The sequence below is a fragment of the Lissotriton vulgaris genome, chromosome 7 (assembly GCF_964263255.1).
Source record: "Lissotriton vulgaris chromosome 7, aLisVul1.2, whole genome shotgun sequence".
NCBI lineage: Eukaryota > Metazoa > Chordata > Amphibia > Caudata > Salamandridae > Lissotriton > Lissotriton vulgaris.
The window spans coordinates 1641630253-1641646099 of record NC_141695.1 but is presented as its reverse complement, the minus strand read 5'-3'; the positions used below and the strand labels follow the sequence as shown (position 1 = coordinate 1641646099).

General features: G+C 45.9%; 1 protein-coding gene across 1 annotated transcript in view; it reads left to right on the top strand.

The window, feature by feature from the left end:
- The window catches only part of PREX1 (phosphatidylinositol-3,4,5-trisphosphate dependent Rac exchange factor 1), an 863840-nt gene that overhangs the window by 424383 nt on the left and 423610 nt on the right, over positions 1-15847 (top strand). The gene's annotated exons all lie outside the window — the stretch shown is intronic.

The following is a 15847-nucleotide window of genomic DNA, read 5'->3' as shown; positions in this document are numbered from 1 at the left end:
ACTAATACTCCGATCGCCTCAGCCATTTGGAACTCTTATTTGCTACTTAGAAGTTTTGCTACTGCTCACTTAAATTTAGATCTTAAAGTTAATAACATTGTACTTTTCAGTACCTGTTTATAAAGGTCTTTTAGATTACGTGTTGTTATATCATTATAAAGGTGGCTATTATGTTTGTACTCTAATGGGTATTTTATCTGAACTTGGGGTTACCAGATTCTGAGATCCAAAAATTGGAACAGGACAGAAATAAAAGTAGGGCTAAAGCCTTTACTGTTACTTCTATATCTGGCCTGTCCAAGTTTTTCTGAAGACCTTGTAAATGTGTGTGTGTTCACGCACACATATGCACACATTTACAAGACTACATGTAATATTGGCTATGACAGCAGCTCCACCCTGAGCCCCCTGCCTTCCTCCCCACACTGTCTCCCTTCTGCTGGGAGTATGCAGCCGACCTCCTGCTGTGTTGCCATGCCAACCGAAACAGATTCATTACTTTTTTCCTCCGTCTTCAGAGGCACCTGTGAAAGGAGAGCATACATTTCAGTTCTGCTTTGCTGAATTACCTGACCTTTGTCCCAAAAACAGGGACATGTATTTAAATGGAGAAAAGTGTCGGACACCAAAAACCGGGACTGTCCGGGGGAATCCGGGATATCTGCGCACCCTATTTGAACTAAACCTATTTGACTGACTGACTTCCACCGCTAAAAGGTAGTTAGAGGGCATAGTCTTCAGTCCCGATGAAACACTCAGTCCCAGTGTCATTTAAGTAGGGACGAAGTGTGTCATTTATGGGACCTTAGTTACAACCTAAGTCCCTGTCGGGGTCCATCCTCCTTCCAACTGCAATTACTGCCCAGCCCTCACCTAGCCTAGCACATGGACTCAACATTGCCTGCACCATCACATACTCCCCGCATTCTCCCTCAACATTCTACAACCCACTCAGCCCATGCATCTACAGGGACCGCGCATCACTGCAGTCTGTTCGGTCTATTTCCCATATCCCATCAAAGGCCCTACATTCTACAACATGGTTCACAGTGGCACTAGATCCGGGTTTTTTTCTATTAGTGCAGACAAGTGTGAATGATTAGCGTCAGTACTCTCCCGCCTCTTTTCAGCAAGTCTGTTCAGTGATTATAGGAATTATTGCACCAAGGTGAGCCGAGACTGCCCCTAGAATTTGGCTGTCTACCCATGCAATTGAGAGCCCTAAATCTAAAATCTGGCCTAGTTATCTACATTGAGTGCCCAACAAGATCATGCTACAGACCTTGCTAGGCTGAGATTCTAGTACATCTATGGGTCCATAATGCCACCACTAGGGGGTGCAAGATTCAAATACCCTTGTCCACAGATGTTGCAGGGCCATGAGTCCAGTCCTCGAAATATCTGTTGAGGGTTCATATTTCATGATTAGAAAGGTATTAGAAGCCTTAAACACACAAAAATATAGGAAGGACAGTAACAAACCATCCAGTAACTTCTAAGTAGAGGCAATACATAGTTTCTGTTTTGTAACCAGTGGCAAACCATAGATTCGGTGATAGTGTTTGAGATGACTTTTATTAAAATCTGAAGTAGGCTACCTGACTTTTGGAAAAAGATGTCTTTTTATCTGGTAGTCTGCAAAATAATACTTTCTAAGGCTCAGGATAATAGGTAACGCACCCGTTAGCCCGAACGAGCATAATTAACATTTTGCGTAATTATCGATTTGCATAATTACCTTTTCAGATAATTAACATTTAAAATCACTTGCGTTTCGCCTCATTAACATTTCAGATAATTAACCAGCGTAGCTGGGCCACTGGAAGTGAAGAGCCCTTGAGAGTCTAATTCTGTGGTCTGCATTTACACAGCATGGTAACAAAAAGCCTGTTTGAAGCTTTGTAAATATTTCTGAGTTGACAAACTAAGTTGATAACGTTAAATCCATCCGCTAAACCCCTGCCTACTCCTAACTTCGGGTCGGAATGGAACAGAAATCGTCCTGGGCACCAAAATAAGTCATCCCCATTATCAATGGCTAAAAATGCACCCCCATCTGCAAATCGAAGCAGTTTTCAACTTGTAAGGACAGGCTGTATAGGGGGGGTTGCAAGGCATGGGGGAGACGGCATGTATTTGTGCTTTCTGCAGGCAATGTTTGTGGTAATATCAGGGAAATCAATAGTAAAAACCAGTGTACTGGACCAAATCACAGGCCCAGAGACAGACCAACAAAAAAACGGCCTAGCCCAGCCCTGCTGGATATAACTAAAGACCAGTCCAACCCTGTCCTAACGTACAGGCTTCCAGAATGCTTCTTTTCTGAAGTTTGTATCTCCTGTATCAGGTTCCGCATACAGCGCATGTGAAAGCTATTATTTCTTAAAATCTTTAAAAGGGCTTAGAGCCCGCCCATTACTTACCTCTACTTACCACTGGTTGACTCCCACGTCACTTGCGTTTCTTTACTTACTATTGGTCAGCACCTACTCGCTTCAGCCTCAGCTTCCTCTTGGGGCTTCTCGGTTTGTCCATGTCGTGGAACATGGCCCAAGTACTGCTTCCTGTGTCTTTCCACCTGTCGCAGGCTACTGCAGGTACCCTTTTGTTCATCCACTCTTATTGAGTGCATGTCCAAAAGTAATTCTCCTTCATCCCTTCAGTGTTACCCAATGATCCGCACACTCCATTGCTTTTTGACCCACCTCCCTCCCTCCTCCCACTCTCTGATGTGTTACCCCTCCCCCAAAAACCCACCCCTGTTTCTGTACATTTTGCACAGCAACGTGGGCTGGTCTGCAACAAGGTTTAAAGAGAAAAAAGCACTAGGGCGCGGTCAACGTTGGCTGCGTCATAGCATATACAAAGAAATTGTTTTTGATTGTCTTGTTGCACTGCAGCTCGTTCTGCTGTACAACATGTAAATAAACATTGACAAAACCAATAGATTTCTCCTAGGCGAAGCCTATTGGATTTGGCAATGCTTGTTTTTTTTAGAAGATGGGAGTTTGGGTTGGCCCGCTACAAAGCTCCTTTCTTCACAATTGTCTGACTTTATCCAAGAGAAGAGGGGCACCACTCTTGATCAGACAGAAACACCTTTTTAGCAGCACGTGCTAAATCTTGCCCTTATAACAAGACCCTGTTGTTGACTGAGTCTGTGAGTGTTACGTATTAATGAGCTAAGTATAAACGTGGCCTAGTGACATAATTGGGTAAATCACACCCAAGTCACTTTATCACAAAAATCGGATTATCACCAGAAATCATCAAATTCAGGGGTCAGCGTATTCCTTATGAGCATTCCGCCAGCACTGCCAAAAGCCGGTGGATTGTTAAATACTAGATTGTCTTTTTGCCTATCCTGCCTCCTCTCTTGCTCTGGTCAAAGTCTGATGATGAAAAAAGAGACCCATTCGCCACCAAGTATTGGCAAAGCCAATTGGACTAAATCGAACAAGCTGGTGTGATGGATGGGTAATTGTTTTTAATTGACAGATTATTCCGATTCTGCCCACATTGTAATGCCAAGTATCCCTGGAATGATCGCCATGAGGTTTGTAACCTCTGTCTCTCTCCTGAGTACAAGGAGCCAACATGCAGTTTCTGTCTTGCATTCCAGTGTAAGAAGACTTTAAGGTACTAGAGCCAAAGGTGGTGTGCACACCTAAAAATACAGTGCAGGGTATTGTTGCACACCAGAGACATTTTCTGAGAACATGACCCGCTCGACGTTGAGGAGGAGGGAGTTGAACCCTCTAGCACACCAGCAGCTCAACACATGCCCAGTCCTGAGGAGTTATCCTCAAGTGCCTCTGGGGAAGAAATGCTGACTTTCCAACACTCTGCCCTGATCTCACAACACCTTTTAGAAGAAGTATAAGTGATTTCCCCTCTCATTAGGTGAAAATCAGTTCCGATCAGTGGGTACTAGTGGGAATCCAGCAGGAGTACTCATCTAAATCTCACCACATCACCGAAACACCACTGCAGCAACGTGCCCTCAGTCATCATCACCTCACTATTTTTGCAAGATAAGCGGAAGTTAATGCACTCCTTCTAAAAGTTGCCATTCTGCCAGTACACCCACACCGGTGGAGAAAGGGCATTTTTCTTAATGTACATGTTGGACCTGTCAACCTTAGGGTGGTCTTACTCCAAACTTCTAGCCTTAACCCTCCTATTTTTTTTTTTTACTTTGTTTTACCTTGCTTTAGGACTCTGTGCACTTTACCACTGCTGACCAGTGCTAAAAGGTTCATGCTCACACCATAAAACATGGTAAAATTGACTTACACTTAATTTGCATATTTAATTTACTTATAAGTCTCTAACGTGGTATACCATATAACCAGGGCCTGTAAATTAAATGCTACTAGTGGGCCTGCAGCACCCACTGTGCCAACCACTTAAGAACCCCCATGAAGCATGTCCTAGGTCTACCATTGAGGCCTCATTGCAGTTTTATTTATTAATTTATTATAAGAGTGTTATATAGTGCTAGCATGATCTGAAGGTATCGGAGAGCTTTACATCAGTACAGGACTATGACGAGATAAAAAGGTACGGCAACTCAGTGAATGTTTAAACAGCAAAGTAACTAGATGAATCAGCTCAAGTATGTCAGATCAAGTCAAGTCTGTGGTTAAATATAGGATAGAGGAAGTTGCGGGGGAGTTTTGAGAAGCGCTGAAGGTGGAGATGCGGTCTCGTTGGGCGGTTGGTGATTCGTTAGTTGAGATGCTGGTTTATTAGGAGATCTTTTAACTGTCTCTTGAAGCAAGGAAAAGAGGAGTTCATCCTAATAGGCATCGGTATGGAGTTCTATATTTTAGGGGCATTGCTTGAGAAGGAGCGAGCCAGCGTTTTCTGTTTGGGGGCTTTGAGCAGGATGAGGATTTGAGCTTCTGAGGTTTGTTGTTTGTCCTGTCCTTTACAGCTTAGAGATGAGATAGGTTGGTTTTCCGGTGTGTTGGGCTTTGTGGGTAAGACAGGCTGTTTTGAAGCTGCAGCATGCTTCAGTCAGGAGCCATATCAGATCTTTCAGGGCTAAAGAGATGTGTTCGAATTTTGGGATTCTTGTGACCATTCTGGCTGGTTCTGATGGGTGCAAGGTGGGATTTTGCAGTGCGTGTGAGGGAGGCATTTCTGTAGTCTTGCCTCAACAGTACCAGCGCTTGTGTGGCAGATTTGAGAGCTTGCTACGGTAGGTAGGGTTTGACTTTGTTCAGAAGTTTCAGGTTGTAGAAGGCACCCTTCACATTGTTCTTAATATGATCTTTCATGGTCGGTTTGGAGTCCAAAGTGATCCCTAGAGAATTGATGGAGTCTGCTACAGAGAGAGAGCAGTTGAGTGTGCCAATGGCGTTTATCAATTCTAGCTTATTGGGGGGGGGGGGGTCTGCTTTGTGCTTGATGTGAATAGCATATCTGTTTAGTCTTGGTTGAGCTTTAGGTGTTTGTAAGGTAGCCTGTGTTGGACCTCTTTGAAAGTGGCGTTTAGTCAGTGAATGTCTTCAAGCGGTGAGATTTCCATGTAGAGCTGGGTGTCATCCAGATATAGATGGAAGGGGATTTTAGCTTGATTGAGGTGCCAGTTAGAGGTTGCATGTAGATGTTGAATAGTGTGGGTGAGAGGTTTGAGCCTTGGGGGACTCCCCAGGTTATCACTGTCGTGCCGGAGGTCTGATTGTCTATATTTATTTTTTGAATGCGGTTGTGTAGAAAGGATGTAAACCAGTGTAGAACAACTCCATCTGCCCCAATTCTTTTTTGGAATGAATCCAGGATGAGCTTGTGGTCGACTGTATCGAAGGCAGCTGATAAGTCTAGGAGAATGAGTAGGCTGCATTTATCTGTATCTAGGGATTTGTGTAAGTCATCTATTATACTCAGAATGGCTATTTCCATGCTGCATCCTTTTCTGGAGCCCTATTGGTGGAGGTCCTGAAAATTGTTGATTTTGATGTGTTGGTCAAGCTGTGCGATAACGCATCTCTCTAGGGTTGTGGCTAGGATGGGGAGATTGGAGACTGGTCTAGAATTATTGAGGTTGTTTGGTTCTGCTCCTGGTTTTTCGATTCTTGGCGTGACTTGACTGACTTTGAGACAATCTGGTATTACTCCTGTTTTCAGGGAGCTGTTTATTATCTTGGTCCAGACAGGTGTTAGAGGGTGGTTGAGTTTTTTTGCCAGGTGAGCTGGGAGCGGGACTTCAAAGTGGACGGAGGGTTTGATCGTAGCCAGCAGAGAAGATATGTCTTCTTTGAGTGGGTTGAAAGTCTTCACTGGTTTATGTGGGATCCTGGAGTTTGGATGCTCTTGATGTTGTCCTGTGGGGTGAACTTTGCTGAGAGGGGTGTGGAGTGTTAAGGGGGGTTGTTGTCTTAATTTCTGGGGATTTAAATTGCCAATTCGACTTAGCAATATAACCCCCTTGCCAGACCCTAAACTCTCCGTTTATTACATATGGGTCACCCCTCAGATAGGCCTAGGGAGCCATAGGGCAGGGTGCGTTGTAATTAAAAGAATCAACATGTATTTTTAAGTTTTATGTGTCCTGGTAGTGAAATACTCTTAAATTCATTTTTCACTACTGTAAGGCCTATCCCATAGGATAACATTGGTGTGCTTTATTACATTTAATAAGTGTTACCTTTTGATTGGAAGCTAATAAAGATGTCATATTTGGTGTCTGAAATTGTAATTTAAATTTCTCTTTAATGGTTGTATTTAAATTACAATTTTGTAAATGGCACTTTTCGAATGTTGCCATTTTTCTGCCCTATTTGGTGCCTGCAGCCGATCCCTGGGCCACATGACTGGCTGCAGTTGGCATTTGTTTATGCCTCCCAGACAGCCTCACAATGGAAGGATTGGATGTGCCTGGATGGGCCATCACTGGCAGGATGGTGGCAGATCTGGGAACAGCCCCACTTGCAAATCAGGCAAAGGAGTGGCACAACTGCATTGTTCATACAGCCAGGTTGGAGCAAGAGCAGTGGAGGCAGGAAACATCAAGCACTTCAAAGGAAATTCTTTAGTAACTTCTCCCACTTCAAAAATAGCAGCAGGTGTAACAATCACCCTCAAACCCACTCTTCGGTTCACTTTCTGGTCCTGTGAAATGACTCTGAAGAATGCCTGCTGCAATGGCCTGCTATGTACTTGAAAATACTACTTTGCTCCACCTGGAAAGACTGCTCTGCTGCCTGAAGCATGCCTTCAACTATCGGAGGCCTGCCCTGATGCTTGAGCTGTGTTCCACTTCTTGTACCCAGGACTACCTGAGTGACTTCAATGGCTAGTTGGCTGGCAGCACTCAGACCAACTTTTCAGTTCCTTTTCTAGACCTACGGAAGGACTCTGAGGACTACCTGCTGCTGTGTTCTGCTGTGTACTTAAGTAGAATTCTTTGCTTCATCTAGAAAGACTGTTCTGCTGCCTGAAGCCTGCCTTGAACTCTGAGTCCTGCTCTGATGCTTGAGCCGGGTACCACTTCTTAAACCCAGGACTATTAGAGTGACTCCAAGGGCTAGTTCGCTGGTCATGATCAGATCCTCAGGGACAAAAAGGTTCCAACCATCTTTAACCCACACCTGGAACCTGCATGAGTGAGTCTTAACATCCCCAAGTTGCCCCCTCTAGTGCTCGACCCTTGGTGATGGTGTTAAAGGTGCCCAGATAGCCACAACTTGGGACTTAGGCATTTTTGGTATAAGAACTGCTCTGAGAACCACTTGGAGACTGGGTTCAGCCTGTTCGTCTATCCGCCCAAGGTGCATTAGCTGGTTGGTTTGACTTTAGAGCAACTCCCGCTACGTTCTTCTCCGCTGCAGCAAATCCTATCCCGGCCTCATGGAGTTCTCATTGGCTACAGCCTCCAGCCTTTTCCCACTGGAGATTTTTGGCTTAAAAAAAGAGATAAGTCTAAACGTGTAAATCTTCATTGCGACTATATCCAGTGGCTCCCTGGCAACGAACCCTCCTCGGACACCGCCTACAGCCTTGCCCCGCTGAACATCTATCTGCTTGGATAATTTTTGGGGAAATGTAGTAAGCGCTGACTAGGCCCAATTCACTCTTTGTATCAGGCTCTCGCTCCATCGCGGTTAGCCATATTTTTTACCTTTTACCCAGTCTTGGGCAATTAGATGCTTACCGTTGGTGCTTTGACATTTTTGGTGCTAGTTTTTACCTTAAACTTTAAACATTCATAACTTCGGTTTTACTGATTGGATGCATGTCATTTTGGCGTCAAGTTACTAAAATGTACTCTTTTTTTCTAAGTTGATGTGGGATTTTTCTTGTGTTGTGTTTTTACTTTTACTGTTTGTGCTGTATAAATAATTAACATTCTGCCTATAAGTTAAGCATGACTGCTTATGTGCAAGTTACCCAGGGTAAAGCGCAGGTTAATTTAGTGACTATTGTTCAGCCTGATAGGGATTGAGGTTGTTGCTTGATCAGGGTTAATATCCCACTCAACCAATAACCCAATTTCTCACAGTACTTTTCTAGACCTCCGCCGCTCAATCAACTTGCCTTGGTGGAGAACTTTCATATAACTGCCCTTCAGAACATTATCCCTCTGCTTCTACATGGAGACATTATAATAGAGTTAGACCTCAGGGATGCCTACTTCTGCATACCCATCAACCCCGCATACCCTCAACCCTGTACCTCCGGTTGCTACCAGCACTACCATTCTGGGTCACAATGGCAACAAGGGTCTTGATCAAGTGTCTAGCGGTGGTGGCCATTCATCTGTGGAGAGCACTTATCCATGTCTTGCCATATCTTGACGAATGGCTGATCAAGAACAGCAGAGGGCAGCAATGTCTAGCACATTCTCAGACCGCTCTAAACCTTCTACAAATCCCACCTACAGCTTCAACAGATACAACCATATCTAGGATCAATATTAAACACTATCTTTTCGAAAGCATACCTCAAACAGCAGAGGGTGACAGTTGTTGCCTCTTTTTCAGTCTACTTCCCCATTAACTGTAAGAACTGCAATGTTGCTGGCTATGATAACATCTTTTATAGCTATTGTACCTTATGGCAGATTACTCATATGTTCACTTCAGCAAGTCAAAGTCACAAGGGGAGCATCAATATGATGATATGATATTGATAAAGGCCAGCACTCAGAGCTCTCTGCAAGGGTGAAACCGCAATAATCTGTTGCTAGGCAGGCCTTTTTTGGACTCTCCTCCACAGGTGACTAATACCAAAGACTCATCACTCATAGGTTGAGAAGCACATCTTCACATTTCCTCAAAGCCTTTTATTTACTTGACCGTGGGAAGGTAGTCCTAGTAAAGAACATATGACATAGGTGTGCTACATGCAAAAGCAGGGGGATCACACATTCCCTAAGCTGTCTAACCTTGCACAACAGATCTGGAACTGAACTATCTGCCACAACAACCACCGCCTGGTGGAACATCTTTCAGCGACAGACAACGATATTGTGCACCTGCTAAGCAGGATGCATCAACAAGCCCACAAGTGGAAACTCTATGCGCTAGCCTTAAAATGGTACTTCCAGAGATATGGTAGTCCACAGTCAACTCTTTCACCACTCCATGAAATTAAAAATGCCTGCGCTTCGCCTCAAGTCACCCACGCTCACACTCCATGGGCATGGTAGATGGAGACGGTCCATGGGCAATGCCCTATGGATGAACTGGTCAGGGATATTTACCTATGCTTTTCTGCCTCTCCCACTGTTTCTGTATGTGGTGATCAGAATGAGGCTGGTCTCCATGACCCCTCATCAAAAGTGATGGATAGTCATCCTGAATCACTACAGCTGTATTAGAAGTTGTTTCAATTCTAGATAGTTAAAGTGTTTATGGGCCTATTAAGGGCTACAAAGCCTTCAATCTTTACGCCCAGTCCTCTGGTACAGTCAGGGCCAACATCTCCAACTTGTTCATTTCCATTTTGTAACCTGAAAGTGTCTGAGAGATTTGAAGGGATGTTCAAAGCTGGAAGGTACACATCTGGATCTCCCAGAGTCTAGATGGTGCTGTCTGCGAGTAGAGATACTTTATGCATATTTGACCTGAAGGTGATATAAATAGATATTTTGTGTTTGGCATCTGACATTCCAGAGGTTCAGTACATGGGTGAAACAGTATGGTAGACCAGGGACAGTCCTGACTTCCCTCCCTTTGTATGGGCTCTGACTATAGTCCATTTACAGTTATGCCAACTGTAGGATTATGATAATTGGGCATTACCATATTAATGAACCTCAATCCCAGTTTAGGTTGGTTGATGACATGTACAGAAAGGACCAGTCTATATAATCCAAGGCTTTATTCAGCATCTAGAGATAGGGATTGCTGATATTTTGTTTCATTAACCTTTCAACCCAAAGGATAACCCTCCTGACATTATAACATGACTGTCCCTCTTTGACAGAGGTCGATTAATCCAGATCTATATATCCCAGTAGTAATGTTTCTAGTCTGAAAGCTGGGGATCTAGTGTGCAAGTCTGCATTGATATTTAATGGGGCACCAAGTCTATATACAAAGCAGTGTACAGGTTTTTCTAAGGCTTGAATAGAATTTTTAAAACCGTTTCGCTTGTGGACGGTGATCACCGGTATAGCCAAAATAAATTCCTTGAATATTGGAGTTTAGGTTGCTTGGTTCTTTGTAGCTATGAAAAGAGTCTGATAATGTTTAGATATAGTGTGGAGTATCTCATAAGTATTTTGGAACTGCAGGTAGTGCTTTAAGATAGTGGTTCATGGCTGAGTGTGCTCAGAGGTCTGGCTCCGCGGGAGTGCACAGTATACCTGCTTGGTTCCTCCATCTTTACCCGACATAGGTCTCGGTCGAGACTGCATCTTTAAATCTACCCCCTTCTGATTTGGATGATTCCGTGAGGCAGTTGGCATCAGGGAGAAGAAATGCAAGGCTTAGAACAAGAGTGGGAGCTGGGCGCAGTGGCCAGCAGCAATTGAACTCCATCCGGCTTTCTGAACTTGGCCCACATGTCGGTCGGGTGGCGGGGGTTTGCTTCAGTGTTCTGAGAGCTCTCAGGAAAGTATTAGATCTGCTTCCCATTTCTGCTCGTCAGACACTGGTGCATGCCTTGGTCACCTCCCGACTTGATTATGGGAACCTGCTCTATCTGGGGGCCACAGGCAGGGTCATCGGCCGCCTGCAGGTTCTTCAAAACGCGGCAGCGCGGCTGGTCCTCAGACTCCCTAGGAGGGCATCCGCCAAACCAGCCTTGCGGGCGCTCCATTGGCTCCCCATCGAGAGGAGAGTGGAGTTTAAGGCCCTTGCCACCTGCCATCGTATCTTGAATGGCAAAGCACCTCTTCCGCTCCAGAGCCTAGTAGCCCATTACGAGCCTGCACGCAGTCTTCGGTCCTCGCAGACCGGGCTGTTAAAAGTTCCAAGAATATTTAAAGCTCGTATGGGAGGCAGATCCTTCAGATACCTTGCTCCCAAGTGCTGGAATAATCTTCCGCTGGAACTTCGGCTTGAACACTCCGAAATCCAGTTTAGAAAAAAACTTAAAACGCACCTTTTCAGTAGATAGCTTGGTTGGGAGGAGGGGGGACAGTCACTCCACTTGTCATAGCGCGGGGACACGCCAGTGGCGTAACCAGGCGCTTAATAAATGTCCAATAATAATAATAATAATACTTCCTCTGCACCCTCACTCACCTCAGACCGGGTGAGCCCTGAGCAGCTTTGACCACAGGGAGGAGGTAGCTGGAAGAGCATGTGAACAGGTGTGGGTCGCTGAGGCCGGCAGTTCCTTTCATGCTACATGCTTTCTGGCATAGGATTGCCAATGATGCTCTCTGGTCCGTCAGCTTCTGTAGCCAGCAGTAATTGGGTGAGCAGTAAAACCGGCCATCTCTGATGTAAGGAAAGGATGAAAAGATTTGCCCTCCATTACAGCTACTTAGTTGCAGACATTTTCTCTAAACAAATCAGCAGCCTGATTATCCTCCGGGCATTCACCCCTGTGGATACTGTTGCAAGCTGTTCCACTATTCACTGGTTAGTAAGGAGGCTCTTCTACTATTGCTAGGGATTTGTTTAGCTGTGGACTGTGCTCAAATCAAGATGCTGGCCATGGGAGGACCAAGTAGAGGTTGGCGAGCAGGTGTAGCCAGCTCTCATATTTCCTCAAAGATGGAGAAGAAGCAAATGTTACATGGCAAACAGGGTATCAGTACTTATGGCAGGTACAGAGGGCTTAGGGGTAGCAAAAGCTCCACACAACTTCCAGCTGCTGCCCCACATATCTAGGCGAAGGCGAGAGATACCCCTAATGCAGCTGGCCCAAATCTAGGGTCCGCAAAGAAGCTGTCTATGGATGCTACCTCATTGGTGTCTAGTTCCAGCGGGATGGGTCCGGGTAACATGCTACGCCGCTCACAGCGCACATTGGAATCCTTCATGGCTCGCATTTCTTCCTTTGCTACCTCAAGCGTGCTATGGTCCGGGCTCTGCGAATAAGATGAATGAAGCACAGCTGACAGGCCAGGTTCCTTCTTCCTCCTCTCCAGCACAGCCCCCAACTGGCAGTAAGGAGTCTATCACTCTGACAAATCCTTTCAATTCAGCTGGTCCTGAACCAGGTGTGTAAGGTGGATGGGTGTGCCTCTCAGGCAGAAGCAGGTATTTAGCATTCTCATACGGCACAATTGGCACAACCTCTTCTGCCCTCCCAGTCGGTTTGTCCAGATCGCTTGGAACTTGTGGCAGAGGGGGGCGACAGTCAGGAGGCATTGTTTTCCTTCTCAGACTTGTCCGACATTGACTGGGATGGGGATGTGGATCAAGCAGTCCAAACAGTCTTAGCCGCCATGGCCCACACCAACTGCTCCGAACTCTCAAGGAAGTCCGCTATGAGCTCTGATCTCTCAGCCATCACATCACTTCCCTCAAAGAAAAGGAGTGGGCCCAGGAGATTGCCAACGGGCCAAGTTGATAACTTTGTGTTGCCGGCTTTCGAATAAGGTGTAATTGATCCTGCCCCTTCACTGGGGGAGGCAGAGGAGCTACTATGGGATCCAGATGGGACAAAGCTGACACCTACTAATCGCTCTCCTCTGGTGTCGCTGTCTCCAGTTATCCCATTTACTGCTAATCAAATCTCAGTCCGTGACAAAGCTATGGGAGTGGACCTTCCTTACTTGTCAGGACCACATCCAGCAGGATTGGCACAGGATGCCCCCACTTTGGGTTCTGTCTACCTACTCCTCTTGCAACATAGGGAGTATTATTGGAAATACCAGTTGCATTGAAGGTCGCTCATCTGAAAACCCAAGTTGTTCTTCGCAAGCTGTCGAAAAACATGGATATCATACAATCCCGACTGGGGACAGTGGAATCGTCCCAGTTGGTCCTCCGAAAGGAAGTGAAAGAAAATAGTTCTGAGATAGTCCAGTTTCAGTCACAGCTTACTACCCTCTCATCCAGTGTGGAAGATCTGGAGAACAGGTTATACCAAAATAATTTGCGGGTACTCGTGTGCCTGAAGGCAAGGAAGATGATGACCCTGGGGGGTTTGCTGTATGCCTGTTCCAAAAGCCTTTTCCCACAGTGAGCAACTGAGTTATCAATTGTATGATCCAGAGGACACTTCCTTTTCCATTGAGACCTCACAGTAAGCTTTTGCTCTATCCCTGGGATATCCTTATTTAGATTTGGAACTTTATCCTGCGAAAAGAGATGTACCATGCTGCCACTCCCAAGTTGTCTGTTAAAGCTGTGGTGTGGAATATTTTTGTCCATTCTGATTTCTGCCACCAAACTGTGGTGAGACATTGGCAGCTCAGGGAACAGATCCCGGCATTCCAGAAGCTTGGGGCATCTATCTTTCTATGGATCCCGCAACTTTGCGATTCGAATGGAGGGTCAGACTTTTTATTGTTGTGCGGGTCAAAACGTTCAGGAGTTCTCACTCTCAATCAGCATTTTTAAACCATAACACTGTCAACCCAGGGGTATCTGGGCACTGTCTCTCCATCGAAGAGCCAGATTTTGAGTCTGTTTCCGAAGTCTGCCAGCAAGGGGGCTTTACGGAGCTGGAGGACAGGTCGTTCCAGGTTTTGGTAGTTATGCAGGAGAAGAAGTGACCCCCGCTGCGGCTTTGACGTATGAAGGGGGTGCAAGTACAAGTGAAGAGGAGCACAGGTTTCTAGAGGGTTGGTGGAAGTTCAGTCAATGGTTGATGTAGGCAGGTCCTGGGTCGTGGACGGCTTTGTATGCCTGAGTGAGGATCTTGAACTGGCATCTCTTTTGGATGGGGAGCCAGTGGAAGTCTCTCAGGTTGGGACAATGTGGTTCCTTTAAGGGAGGTTCAGAATGAGTGTGGCTGTGGAGTTCTGTACGGTCTGGGGTATTCTGAGAAGGTGGTGGAGATTCTGGCATAGAGGGCGTTGCCATAGTTGAGGCAGCTGGTGACTAGGGCCTGTGTGACAGTCTTTCTGATGTTGGTTGGGATCCATCTGCAGATTGTGGAGCAAGCGAAGTGTTGGACAGCAGAAGGAGGCAACTGCGTTGATTTGTTGTGTCATGGTCAGTTGGCTGTCTAAGATGATGCTGAGGTTATGTGCATGGTTGGTCTGTGTGGGTGTAGGTCCTAGTTCTGCAGGCCACCAGCTGTGATCCCATGTGGAGTTGTTCTTCCCAAAGATCAGTACTTCAGTTTTGTCAAAATTGAGTTGGAGGTTCTGGTCTCTCATCCATTTGGCTATGTTGGTCATGGTGTTGTAGAAGTTTATTTTAACATTGGAGGGGTCCTTGGTAAGTGAGAGGATCAGTTGAGTGTCATATGCATAGGAGATTTCGTTGAGTCCCTGGGATCTGACTACGTCTGCGAGGGGAGTCATGTAGATGTTGAACAGGGTAGGGCTGAGGGATGATCCTTGTAGTACGCCGCATATGATTTTTTGGGGTCGGAGGTGAAGGAGGCAGTTGGATGCTCGGTGTGTGCCCTGTAAGGAAGGAGGCGATCCACTTGAGGGCATCTTGCTGTATGCCTATGGTGTAGAGTCTGTTGATGAGTGTTGTGGGAGACAGTGTTGCACGCCATGGAGCGGTCGAGGAGGACCCGGGCCACAGTTTCTCTGCATCAAGGAGTGTTCTGATGTCGTTTGTGGCGGCAATCAGTGCAGTCTCAGTGTTGTGGTTGGCATGGAACCCTGATAGTGAGGCATCCAGTAGGTGGTTTTGTTCGAGGAATTCTGTGACTTGCTGGTTGATGGCTTTTTCGAGTACGTTGGCCAGGTAGGGGAGCAGGGAGATCAGATGATAATTTTTTAGATCTTTGAGGTTGGCAAAGGCTTTCTTTAGGAGGGACCTGGCGTCTGTGTGTTTCCATCTGTCTAGGAAGGTTGCCGTGGCGATGGAAATGTAGAGGATGCTAGTGAGTTCCATTCTGATTGGGTTTGTTGTGAGATTGTAGAGGTGGTGAGGGCAGGTGTAGGTGGGCATGCCATAGTGGATTGAAAACATAGTGGCTGAGGTGGTCAGGGCGGGGAGTGGAGACCAGATGATAATGGTTTGGCAGATATTCGCAGGTTGGTAGAGGTCGTTGAGGTTGAGAGTGGGGGGAGGGGGTAGGAGGTTGAAATTATTGTATATGTTGGTGATCTTGCAGTGGAAGTAGTATGAGAGGTTGTCACCGAGTTCTTGAGAGGGGTGGATGGAGTCATTTGTGCTGTTGGGCTGGAGAATTCTTTGACTATTTTGAAGTTCCTTTGTGTGGTTGGCCACAGAGTTGATGCCAGTGGTGATGGCTGCTTTCTTGGCTTTCTTGAAGTGCCAGTGATATTTGCTGAGGGTTGTTT